A 13,875-nucleotide genomic window follows, 5' to 3' on the forward strand; every position below is an offset into this window, starting at 1 on the left:
AAATGATAGTGTCCCTTTGCTCTTTATTTTTCCTGTTCGGAATACAAAAAAGGCACACAGCAATATATATTCGAATATTTCCTAACACAGATAAAGGAAAGCAAATCACCACACCATTAAAAAACGAATTAGCGCAAAAATTAAAACCCTTGTTCAGGGCAAAGTTATAGCGAGAAATCACTTAGTTCTTGTTTCCGTAAAATTTCTGCTCGAAGTACGAAAAGGTGCACAAGAATGTCACAAATTCCAACGTTTTGTAAACACAATTTAAAAAATATAATCACTACACTACACAATAAAAAATAAACTCAATAGCGCATAACTATCAGCTCTCAATATCAAGCCAACAAGCACCTCATTGCGAACACATTGCCAACATTTACGACAGCAAAACCATATAAATAAAACTGGAAATGCGGCAATTTGCGGTATACAGCTTCCTGTCAGTGGGTAGTAGGCCAGCGCTCCAGCGGCATTACGGTGAAACTTTCCAATTGCAGCTTTATGCTGGGCTTCACAAGCGATTGTCAAGGCCGGTATAAGCAGCGCAGCGAGGGATCCAGTCGGCCGTGCACAAAGCATATCACAACAAACAATGGTCAATGTAATGTTATTGTTGATAAATTTTATGAGCTTTGTATATTGTAGGTTTCACATTTAGTTTTCTTTCGACTCTGTGATATTAGGGCGTCTTATAAAATTATGTATAGCTAAGATTGTAGTTCCTTATACTCCAACTTTACATACTGATTTTCATTAAATTCTGTTCGCCCATTTTCTTTTGACTCGGCGCTGATATGGACTTACGCAACAAAAATCCAAATTCATGAATATCTCTGTTGTCATAGCCGGTACGGTAAAATGTATAAGACATAAATGACCGGAAATGTAATACTATATAACTTTAGTTATGCAGTATTTATCCACAGGACCACTAATAACAAAAATATTTAAGAATTAAATTTTAGGCCTTCCCCTGAACTACCATTTCACTCAGCGTGAATAAAATTATTTACAGCCTAGATTGTAGTGGCTTATTCTCCAACTTTGCATACCAATTTTCATTAAAACAGGACAGCTAATAACATAAATATTTGAGAATTAAATTTTAGGCCTTCCCCCAAACCACAATTTCACTCAACGTTAATAAAATTATTTATAGCCTAGATTATAGCGACTTATTCCCCGACTTCGCATAGCAATTTTCATTAAGATAGGACTGCTAATAACATAAATATTTGAAAATTAAATTTTAGGCCTTCCCATAAGCTACCATTTCTATCAGCGTGAATAAAAATTATTTATGGAATAGATTGTAGCGACTTATTCCCCGACTTTGCATACCGATTTTCATTAAATTCTCTTCAGCCGTTTTCTGGTGATGCGTGTACATACATACATACATACAGACAGACAGACAGACAGACAGACAGACAGACAGAAATTACGAAAAATTAAAAATTGCATTTCCTTGTTACTGTGGACATTGCGCATACAGAAATACCATCTTTTTTTAAATTCTGAGCAATATACAGCCAAAACTCTTATTTTATATATATAGATTAATAGATTATGGTGTTTTCTGCTTTTAAAAACACCACTCAAACTTATTCGTGTACGTATGTCATTCCACGCCATCTCCCCAGTGATAGCTCGGAACATACCGCTTAGTCTAGCAGCTCGCCTCCTTTCTCCCAAGTCTTAGCGTAACGGTGCAAGGTACAGATCTGAAAATTACGGTATTGTGAACCTTCTAAGATCTACGGTGTTAATTTGGTGCATCAGTTAATTTCCATGCTGTACCTCACGAAACTTCAAAGTATCTGAATAAATGCTACCACTTCTTATGATTATCTTGAAATTTTCAAATGTTATTTTTAGCGCATAAATTTTAGTGCCGGAAGTGTCCGACAACATGTTCGGTTCGCCAGACCTCTAGCTGCTTTTCCCAGTACACCCCATGGGAGTGAGCCACATCTACTACTGTACGGGGGTGTCATCTTTGAGTGTAAGCGTAATTGTACGGGCTACGAACGGGAAGGAAGTGGTCATGGCCGAGAGAAACCTATCATTGCTGCATTTGGCTGGAGATGAAAATGGGGAACTACGAAAAGCCCTTTCCGAGGATGACCCACGGGGGATTCGAACCCATCCATCTCCCGATGTAAAAGTAACAGGCAGTGCCATAACGTACTGAGATAACCTGTTTGGTACCTTCTCACAGAATGCAAACTCAGCTCCATATATGGGCTTGTTGTAGGATAAAACGGAGGTGATCACGGCTCTACCGTGGCTCTACGCCTCTGCATTCGGGAGGCGGGCCTGGGGCACAGTGCTGCACTTCTCGCCTGGCCTCGCCCGTCGACTGTCCTGAGAATGGTTTTCCGTGGTTTTCCATTCTCCTGCACTAAGGCGAATGCCGGGACAGTTCGTAGTATAGGCCACGGCTGCCTACCCCGTCACCTTCTCCGCACATCTCCTTCACCGTAACAACTCTCCCGGCCTGAGAGACGGCGTAACCGTCTAAGAGGCCCGCCTCCCCCTTCAGGGGAGGAATGAAAACGTTTCGTAGTAGTAGATAAAACGTAAACGTATCACCATATTTCGTGTTGCAAAATCTACCAGAGTAAGGTGAGCGCAGTAGCTACAGTAGAGTGGTTCAAGTGACATTGCCCACAGTGCTGGTACTTCGCAATGAATTCTTCAAAAGCAACTTAGGAAGATGCTCTTCTGTCATTTCTATTTCCAGAAAATCCAGGGACCGATCCTAATGAACCTCAAGAACTATATTTATGGATAAGTTAACTGTTTGTCCAACACTTGTCCCGTGTCCCTACGGGGTCGGGTATGAGGTGAGAAGAATCTGTCGTAGCGGGTTTTTATGACCTGACGTCAACCTCACCAGAGGAGTTAATGAGACGAAATGAATGATGTGATATATGATATTAGAAACCCGGTGCCGGCACATAGCCTACTCCTGTCGAATAGCACCAAGGAATCTGCTCAAGGCTTAATGTCTCAATCCGACGGACGAATCACCATCAACAGCGTTATATACCCTCACTCCATATGAGCACTGCGGAGAGGTTTGGGATTTAATCCACGCATTTCTCACGCCATCTAGTGATTGGAAATTGTATACCACCAACATTCTGATCGTGAAAACGTTTTCGACCAACGGGACTCGAACCGGCTAACCTCGGTGTCAGGCCGTTTAGACTTCAACGCCTTAACGATCATGGCCACTAAATGTACAAAAATAATTATAATCTTCCTTAAAATATAACTGAACTTGAGTTATTCGTTATAGAATTACCTGATTGGACATTTTCCCCCAGATTTTTAGGGTTTTGACCTTAAAATATATCTTGCATTGCTCATGACCCATATATGTTTCCTCTGCGGAAGATTCATGGCATTCCATATTATACATTACACTGATTTAGTTTTCAACGACGAGTTTTTGAGTTGGTTTTAGATATTACTTTGTGTGTTCCGTTTTTTTACGTCGCAACCACACAGATAGGTCTTATAGCGACGATGGGATAGGAAATGACTAAGAAGCGACCTGCCCTTTATTAAGATACGGCGCTAACAAGTGCCTGGTGTGAAAATAAGAAAACAACGGAAAAACATCTCCAGGGCTGTAGACAGTGGGGTTCGAACCTACTGTCTCCCGAATGCAAGCTGATAGCCACGTTACCCAACCCGCAGAGGCACTTCCTCGGGGTTTTATTTAAACTTCTGTCATAGAATATTACCTACTCATCAAATATCATTTATAAACCTTTTACGGAATCGTTAGGGTTGCTTTCCATAAGAGAATATACAGGTTGTGTTTCGCGACGAATAATTCAGTACACAATTAAATGCAGTGCACGGCTTACCGTAAGCAGTGCTATAATTGTTTGGTCCATTTTCTAACTTTTTCTGGTTCTGATTTAGCTTACTTTATCTGGGATTATGACATCACATATTAAAATGAAATCTGAGTTGTCAACACTGATGGCATCATGGACGACACCAACTGAACAAATCAAGATATGATTATTTTGTCATACGGTAGCTAACGAGGAGGGGGGGTCCGCACTCTCCATGCTGCTTATCAGTAACAAATTATCGGCATTCAACATTTCTTTCTAGATATGTACGGTGTCCTGCCAGATACGACCGGCATTGAGAGCCCAATTTTCTAAATAGGAACCAGAAAAGGTTAGATAATAGGCCAAAAATGTTTAGCACTGCTCAACGGGTCGGGAAGGAAATTTTATTCTTTGTTCTATTCAAATAGCGAACTACTGACTTATAACCACAAACCGTGCACGACATTTTCCTATGTAGGCCTACGCTCAACTCATGATATCAGTAGTCGAATAAGTTTGATTGTGGCTTTCAAAACTACGAGAGGTCACAGTATAAAGATAAAGTTAGATCTCAAGAGGACATATTCGGGGAAACATTTATTTATAGAAAGAGGTGTTGAGAATTGGAATAATTAACCATGGGAGGTGCTCGATAAATTTACAAATTCTCAGAAATTATTTAAGAAAAACACCAGATAAACTAATGACAGGCAATCTGAAACTTGTGCAGCAGTCCTATATGGTGATTGATTGATTGATTGATTGATTGATTGATTGATTGATTGATTGATTGATTGATTGATTGATTGAGTGAGTGATTGATTGATTGATTGGTTGATTGATTGATTGATTGATTGATTGATTGATTGATTGATTGATTGATTGATTGATTGATTGATTGATTGAGTGATTGATTGATTGATTGATTAGTACGCCAGAGTTCTCACTGAATCAAATTTCGTATGCGATTGAAACAAGGCGTTTCTCTTTCCCCTGCATTTCTTTTGCAAACTAACTTACCGTGAGGAATTAGTTGAAGTGCTCCATATTAGCCTTCTTATTCTTCTCCTTATTTTCTCTTCTTCTTCCTCTTTTCCCATAACCGCGTGAAATACAGGTCGGTGTGCCGAATATAAAAACCTGGACCAATGCCCAACATATGTGATGATAATATTATTATTTAAATAATTGTTCGCCACTACGAACTACAATCACTACTCATCTGCATTTAAGGCAGTCGTCCAGGTGGCAGATTCCCTATCTGTTGTTTTCCTAACCTTTCCTTAGATGATTGCAGAAAAATTGTAAATTTTTTGCCAACATTTCCCTTGGTAAGTTATTTCAATTCCTAACTCCCCTTCCTATAAACGAATATTTGCCCCAATTTGTCCTCTTGAATACCAGCCTTCTCTTCATATTGTCATATTTCCTACTTTTAAAGACACCACTCAAACTTATTCGTTTACTGATGTCATTCCACGCTATCTCTCCACTGACAGCTCCGAACATACCGCTTAGTCCAGCAGCTCGTCTCCTTTCTCCCAAGTCTTCAGAGCCCAAATTTTGGCACATTTTTGTAACGCTACTCTTTTGTCGGAAATCATGCAGAACAAATCGAACTGCTTTTCTTTGGATTTTTTCCAGTTCTTGAATGAAGTAATGCTGATGAGAGTCCCATACACTGGAACCATACTCTAGTTGGGGTCTTACAAGAGACTTACATGCCCTCTCCTTTATATCCTTACTTCAACCCCTAAATACACTCATAACCATGTGCAGAGATCTGTACTCTTTATTTACAATCATATTTATGTGATTACAATTGCCTGCTGTCCATCCCGCACTCTAATTCTCTGAGATCTATTTTCTAGCAATATAGCCACCCATTCAGTCACTCTTTTATCAAGTCCTCCTAGGTCACGCATGTTGATTTGGCTCTGTTTGACGGGCGATTGCCCTGTGTGGATAAATGTATTTAATAATGGCCGTTTCTACGTTGATTAGTTGGGTGTTGTATGGACGAATCGAGAATCGAACTCGGGACTCTATGAATAAAAGATTTCACCACTGACCGTTTACTCTGGAGCCGGAGATTTGAAGTTCCTAATTCTCTTACCTAAATAGTTCGTTGTGTGGATACATTTATATACCGGGCTGTATATAGTATGGAAGATAGTTATATGAGTTCACGGATGTTTTACGGCCCGATGCCCTTCCTAAAGCCAACCTCATTTAAAGGAGCTAATGAACATGAAATGAGTGATGGAGAATGAAACTGGGAAGGAGATAGAGGGAATCGACTGTAACTTTCACGGCATTTCTCTGCAAGTGAAAATCGGAAACCACAGGAAACGATGTTCAGGACAGCCGACGTTGGAGTTCGAACACACGCGTCATTTGGCTCCATCCAATACTTTGGGTACACTAGCAGCTCAAATTTATACAGCTGTAATTATTTCAGCGCGACCATTCTATCCTCCACACTTCAGCTTGTTCCTGTTCCCTCTTCTTTGTTTATTTCCTTCTTAATCTGTTTACACTCCAGGGTTGGCTTTTTCCTCGAACTCTGCGAGGAATTCCATCTTACTGCCTCAGGGGCAGTGTCCTGGAGCGTGAGACTTTGGCTCGGGGGGATAAAACAGTGGAGAAGGGCCAGTACCTCGCCCAGGCGGCCTCACCCGCTATGCTGAAGAGGGGCCTTGTGGGGGATGGGGATATTTGAAGGGATAGACAAGGAGGAGGGAAGGAAACGAACGTGGCATTAAGTTAGGTACCATTCCGACATTTCCCTGGAGGTGAAGTTGGAAACCACGGAAAATCACTTCGAGGATGGTTGGGGAGGGAATTGAAACTCCCTCTACTCATTTGACCTCCCGAAACTGAGTGGACCCAGTTCTAGTCCCTCGCGCCACTTCTCAAAATTCGTAGAAGAGCCGAGTATCGAATCCGGGAGTCCGGGCGTCGCAGCTAAGCACACTAGCCACTACACCACAGAGGCGGACAAATTATCTCCTAATAACATTTTCAGAACGACAAACGTGTAAACATCTTTACTGAATCAAATTACAGGGTGGACTGGAGATAACACCGAGCGAGTTAGCCGTGCGGTTAGGGTCGCACACAGTGTTGCCAGGTATACAAATAAAATATCGGTAGATTGTACGTAAAACTTTCGGGAGTTATAATGAAAATTTCGTAGTTTCTTAAGCAATGAAAAGTTATAATGTAACTAAATTAAAGAATGCAATAGTCATTTGAAGTTATTATGAGAAAAATACACAATTTCACTCAGCTGCACTCTCTGCCCACTCTATTCTTCGTCTCCTCTTTCTCCCCACTCTTCCTGTAGATGTAGTTATTCATCAGGCATAGAAATTGTGTGCCAATTTTGAAGTCGTAGTAGGATGCAGAATTTGCATATGCGGGTCGGTGATTTCCCTTCGAGGGATGCAGTCAAGCGTGAGTTTTGAGTTCAATACGCGGGAAGAGATTACGTAATCCGAGCCTAAAATGAATGCGGGGAAGTACCTAACGATTGATGTTGTCGATAAAACGTCACGCACTGAGACGGGGAAAAAGTTTTTCGGTAAAAATATATTATGTACCTTTGTTATTCATTTTCCTTAAATTTGGATTAGAAGAAATTTCGGGAGATGTTTTATTTTTTCGGGTTTTCTGGTGTGTTGCAAAAAATTGGGAGATCTCCTGAAAATTTGGGAGACTTGGCAACACTGCTCGCATAGCTGTGAGCTTACATTCGGGATATCGTCCGTTCGAATATCACCGACGGCAGCTCTGAAGATGGTTTTCCGTGGTTTCCTGTTTCCAAACCAGGCAAATAGTACCTTAATTAGCCCACGGTCACTACCTTCCCAATTCTATTCGTTTGCCAAAAGCGACGTTGACAGTTGAATTGTATTTGTGTGACAAGGAGCAGGTAGAATGGACGCCCTACGACAAACATTCTTGTGCCCCCCCCCCCCCCGAAGTTGACCAATTGTTACTGTATGCGACAAACGTGGGTCTAATTATCACATGCGGAATGTGCGGAAGACGTTATGGCGAGGAAAATGGATGTACATGGTAAATTTAATTTTATATACGTATATTATTCATTTTATACGTGTAGATCTAGAAAAGGCATTCAATAAAGTTGATTGATCCAAGCTATTTGAGATTCTGAAAGTGATCCGAATCATATACCGATAAAGAAGAATTATCTACAATTTATATAAATATCAGTCTGCAGTCATAAGAATCGAGGGCAATGATAAAGAAGCAGTAATCCAGAAATGGATAAGGCATGGCTGCAGTTCGTCCCCTCTCCTTGTCAGCGTTTATATACACTGACTGACAGAGCAAATGCAACACCAAGAAGGAGTGGTCAGAACTTTATGCCAATTGCAGGGTAGACTGACGTCACTGAGGTATGCTCATGATGTGAAATGCGCCGCTGTGCTGCGCACGTAGCGAACGATAAATGGGACACGGCGTTGGCGAATGGCCCACTTCGTACCGTGATTTCTCAGCCGACAGTCATTGTAGAACGTGTTGTCGTGTGCCACAGGACACGTGTGTAGCTAAGAATGCCAGGCCGCCGTCAACGGAGGCATTTCCAGCAGACAGACGACGTTACGAGGGGTATGGTGATCGGGCTGAGAAGGGCAGGTTGGTCGCTTCGTCAAATCGCAGCCGATACCCATAGGGATGTGTCCACGGTGCAGCGCCTGTGGCGAAGATGGTTGGCGCAGGGACATGTGCACGTGCGAGGGGTCCAGGCGCAGCCCGAGTGACGTCAGCACGCGAGGATCGGCGCATCCGCCGCCAAGCGGTGGCAGCCCCGCACGCCACGTCAACCGCCATTCTTCAGCATGTGCAAGACACCCTGGCTGTTCCAATATCGACCAGAACAATTTCCCGTCGATTGGTTGAAGGAGGCCTGCACTCCCGGCGTCCGCTCAGAAGACTACCATTGACTCCACAGCATAGACGTGCACGCCTGGCATGGTGCCGGGCTAGAGCGACTTGGATGAGGGAATGGCGGAACGTCGTGTTCTCCGATGAGTCACGCTTCTGTTCTGTCAGTTATAGTCACCGCAGACGAGTGTGGCGTCGGCGTAGAGAAAGGTCAAATCCGGCAGTAACTGTGGAGCGCCCTACCGCTAGACAACGCGGCATCATGGTTTGGGGCGCTATTGCGTATGATTCCACGTCACCTCTAGTGCGTATTCAAGGCACGTTAAATGCGCACCGCTACATGCAGCATGTGCTGCGGCCGGTGGCACTCCCGTACCTTCAGATCTGCCCAATGCTCTGTTTCAGCAGGATAATGCCCGCCCACACACTGCTCGCATCTCCCAACAGGCTCTACGAGGTGTACAGATGCTTCCGTGGCCAGCATACTCTCCGGATCTCTCACCAATCGAACACGTGTGGGATCTCATTGGACGCCGTTTGCAAACTCTGCCCCAGCCTCGTACGGACGACCAATTGTGGCAAATGGTTGACAGAGAATGGAGAACCATCCCTCAGGACACCATCCGCACTCTTATTGACTCTGTACCTCGACGTGTTTCTGCGTGCATCGCCGCTCGCGGTAGTCCTACATCCTACTGAGTCGATGCCGTGCGCATTGTGTAACCTGCATATCGGTTTGAAATAAACATCAATTATTCGTCCGTGCCGTCTCTGTTTTTTCCCCAACTTTCATCCCTTTCGAACCACTCCTTCTTGGTGCTGCATTTGCTCTGTCAGTCAGTGTAGAACAGCCAGTAAAGGAAATCAAAGAGGAATTCGAAATGGAATCACAAGCCAAGGAGAGGAAAACAAAACCCTGAGATTTTCCGATGATATTGTTATTTTATCTGAAACTGAAGAAAATCTCGAGAAGTTGCTGAACGATAGGGACTGAGACTTGGGTGAGGAGTACAAGATGAAAATAAATAAGTTCAAAACAAAAGTAATGGAGTGCAGTCGAACGAAGGCAGGTGATGCAAGAAATATTAGATTAGGAAATGAAGTCTTAAAGGAAGTAGATGAATATTGTTACTTGGGTGGTAAAATAATTAACGATGGCAGAAGTAAGGAGGGCGTAAGGTGCAGACTAGCACAAGCAAGGAAGGCCTTTAAGAAAAGAAATTTGCTCACCTCGAACATTGATATAGGAATTAGAAAGATGTTTTTGAAGAATTTCGTAAGGAACGTGGCATTGTATGGAAACATGGACGATAACTGGCTCAGAAAGAAAGAGAATAGAAGCTTTTGAAATGTGGTGTTACAGAAGAATGCTGAAGGTGAGATGGATAGATCGAATCACCAATGAAGAGATACTGAATCGAATTGGTGAGAGGAGATCGTTGTGGCTAAATTCGACGACAAGAAGAGATAGAATGATAGGACACATCTTAAGACACCCAGGATTCGTGCAGTTGGCTTTTTGATTGAAGTGTAGAGGGTAAGAACTGTATGGCTATACCAAGGTATGAATATGAAAAGCACATTAGAGCAGATGTAGGATTCAGCAGATATTTAGAAAAGAAAAGTTTAGCAGAGGGTGGCATGGAGAGCTGCATCAAACCCGTCTATGGACTGATGACCCAAAGAACATTCCTTCAATTAAGTCTGAAGGGTTAGTTTACTAAACAATTTTTAAGTGTCATCATAAATTCAAGCAGTATTTCTGTTTCCTCGTCTGGTTACTTTAGTTTATATTTAAAGATTGTTAACAATTTAAAATTGCTTGACTACCTCTTATATCACAGGCAGCCATTCCAAAACTGTGGTCGAGGACCCCTGGGGGGCAGCGACAATAATCCTAAGGGACCGCAATAATAAGTTAAGTTGGAAGTATTTGAAAAGTGAAATTTTATTGTACACACAATTCATAGACCATTATACGAAATTTAGGAAATATGCCTTCACTGTTGTATACCTTACATACACTGTATGTAACTCTTAATCTGGCCGATAGATGGCACAAGTTAGTAGCGGAAAAAGAAGAAATATTACAAGGCAGCGTAAGAGATGTACTTGAGAGACATTTACAATTGACGGTATCCACACTCGCCTCTTCTTTGCAACCGGACATGACCTGCCCTCCCTTGAGGAAGGTCAACTAGCCTAAGTATCTTGGCAGAGAGAAAGTGAAAAATAGATTGAAGTATGATATGGGTGTAGAATCAGATGGAGTAGCATGTTTAGATCCAGGAAGTTCCGTGTATGTATCACAGCTCAACGTCTCTGACAGACTTGTGGCTCCATGACATCCCGTACACCCACAACTTCTAGAAACGAAATACTGAGTGTAACGCCTTTCGTGAAACATACCTGTGTGAGTGTACCTTTTCTGCTCTCACACAAATTAAAATTAAGTTCAAAAAACAGAGTTAATATAGGAGCTGATCTTTGATTCGAGTGAGTACGATTGTAAAATGCTGGATCTTAGGAAAACAACGCCATTCGTCCCATTGATTTAACAAAGGCAACGAGTGAATTTTTCAAGAAAGTTTCCAGATCCTGACTGTTGAAATTATTAGCAAGGTGCCACATTGTTTTATTATTTCTGTGCATTTATGGAGTATCCTCGTGTAAATGAAGTTCAATTAAACTTTCAAGTAAAGTATTATTCCAAAATATTATACGAATAAAATCCAACATGGTATCATTACAAAATTCTGTTTTCTGTTTATTGAATGCTATATTAAGGCGTCCTTCGGCAAGTTCAGAGTCATCAGAGACAAAATATTTGGGAAAAACTGTCATGAAGTATGAAAGTGACAGGGAAGGACTGAACCTGTGGTGTGATGTCTACGCCAAATATTTCCACCGTATCTGAATCGGCTTTTCATTCTGACAGTACTGCATTGAATTTTTATCATTATTATCGCCAGTAATTGTAGTAACAAGGAAACTACTCATAGGCCTGTGTTGGAACACAATTATTTTCTGAACAGTTAGCTTAAATCATTGCCCCTAAGTATTCAAATCAAAGAAAATGGTTTCACAACAAATGTTATAATTCTTTGATCTGACAACTTAACACGTAATTCCGAGCGATCATTTCCCAAGCTTATCCGTTATAAGACAAGATTTCCTTTCCATGAATGAGATCGATGAAAGAAATATCAAAATATAGGATGAAATAAGTAGAAAGGCAGAAATTCTCCAGATTTCCTCCATTGAAATGAACATTGCTTACCCCAAAGTTACAGTTGGGCGATTTCCGCGCGAAGAGGAAGCGAAAACGGTTTTGTGCCGTGTATAATGCCTACACGAATAAGCCAGCTTGAGGAGAGTTGAACAGTCGACTAGGAAAGCCCTGTTACATCAGTAGGACAGATCATGCGCATAAAGTAAACGGTAGATGACAGAGAACTATAGTAAATATTCGTTGTAAATCAGGGAATTGTTTATTCGAATGCATTGCCTGCATCTGTCTAAGAGCCTTTTCCCCAAAACGTAAGATGCTTCAAGAATAGACTCCAGCATTCTGTAAACTGTGTGTATTAGGTCATGGTGTAAAATTTCGAAATGCTTAAGGCAAGTGTCATTTTATATATGACGGTGTTGTAATGTTAATCTTTTAGTAAACTCAACCTTTAGACTATCGTATTGTACGCTGTAGTGTTAAGCACTGGAAATATTTAACTTATATGTGAACTTATATGCCGGCCCCGTGGTGTAGGGGTAGCGTGCCTGCCTCTTTCCCGGAGGCCCTGGGTTTGATTCCCGGCCAGGTCAGGGAATATACCTGGACCTGAGGGCTGGTTCGAGGTCCACTCAGCCTACGTGATTGGAATTGAGGAACTATCTGACGGTGAGATAGCGGCCCCGGTCTCGAAAGCAAAGAATAACGGCCGAGGGGATTCGTCGTGCTGACCACACAACACCTCGTAATCTGCACACCTTCGGGCTGAGCAGTGATCGCTTCGTAGGCCAAGGCCCTTCAATGGCTGTAGTGCTATGCGGTTTGTTTGGTTTGGTTGTGAACTTACATGTTTGGCGTGGACATCACACCACAGCTTCTTGAATTTCTTGAATTAGAATTTCTTCTAATATTTTCTTTCCATGGAATTGCATGTTGTACTCTTGTTGTTGTTGTTGTTGTTGTTGTTGTTGTTGTTGTTCTCGCTTAATTATATTTTAACCATTCTTTATTATCACACTGCTGGAAGTGATCATTGCCCCGGGTTATTTGCCAATTGCAATGGATTTGTTGTTAATAATAGTAAAGAATAATTTCTTGAAAGTTACGTCGCTGTACGTTTTCAACTGATCTTGCATTTAGTTTATCACGTATAGAAATGTTTCATGCCAAAATAACCTAACTGCTATCACTTGTCCTCTTCTAGATCAGCTCATGTATGTAAAAATTCAACAAACATTTCTCTCTTGGATAAAATATAATTTACCCACTCCCGCCTCCTTTGCTGAACTCTTCTTCTCGCTAGCAGAGGCGTATTTAATGCATACAGATTACACAGACCATTAGGAAGTGTCTTTACTAGACTTCGCATTTCTAGGCGGCACTAGGTTAGAATGCAAAACTGCCGGGCTGAGTGGCTCAGACGGTTAAGGCGCTGGCCTTCTAACCCCAACTTGGCAGGTTCGATCCTGGCTCAGTCCGGTGGTATTTGAAGGTGCTCAAGTACGACAGCCTCGTGTCGGTAGATTTACTGCCACGTAAAAGAACTCTTGCGGGACTAAATTCCGGCACCTCGGCGTCTCCGAAGACCGTAAAAGTAGTTAGTGGGACGTAAAGCAAATAGCATTATTAGAATGCAAAACTTGGTTATTAAGAAGTGTCGACTAGCCCGTTCTTCATTTATGCATCAAGAGTAACATAAACTCCGGGGGTTCCGATGGGCCGTTCCCCTGAAATTTTTGCAAGACTCATGACATAACCGTTGCGTAGGTTAGATGATACTAGTGATGGGATAATCGAATACTTTAATATTCGAATAATCTCCATCCGATTATTTAAATAGTCGAATGAGTTTCAATGCGATTCAGT

The sequence above is a fragment of the Anabrus simplex genome, chromosome 1 (assembly GCF_040414725.1).
Source record: "Anabrus simplex isolate iqAnaSimp1 chromosome 1, ASM4041472v1, whole genome shotgun sequence".
In the NCBI taxonomy this organism is placed as follows: Eukaryota; Metazoa; Arthropoda; class Insecta; order Orthoptera; family Tettigoniidae; genus Anabrus; species Anabrus simplex.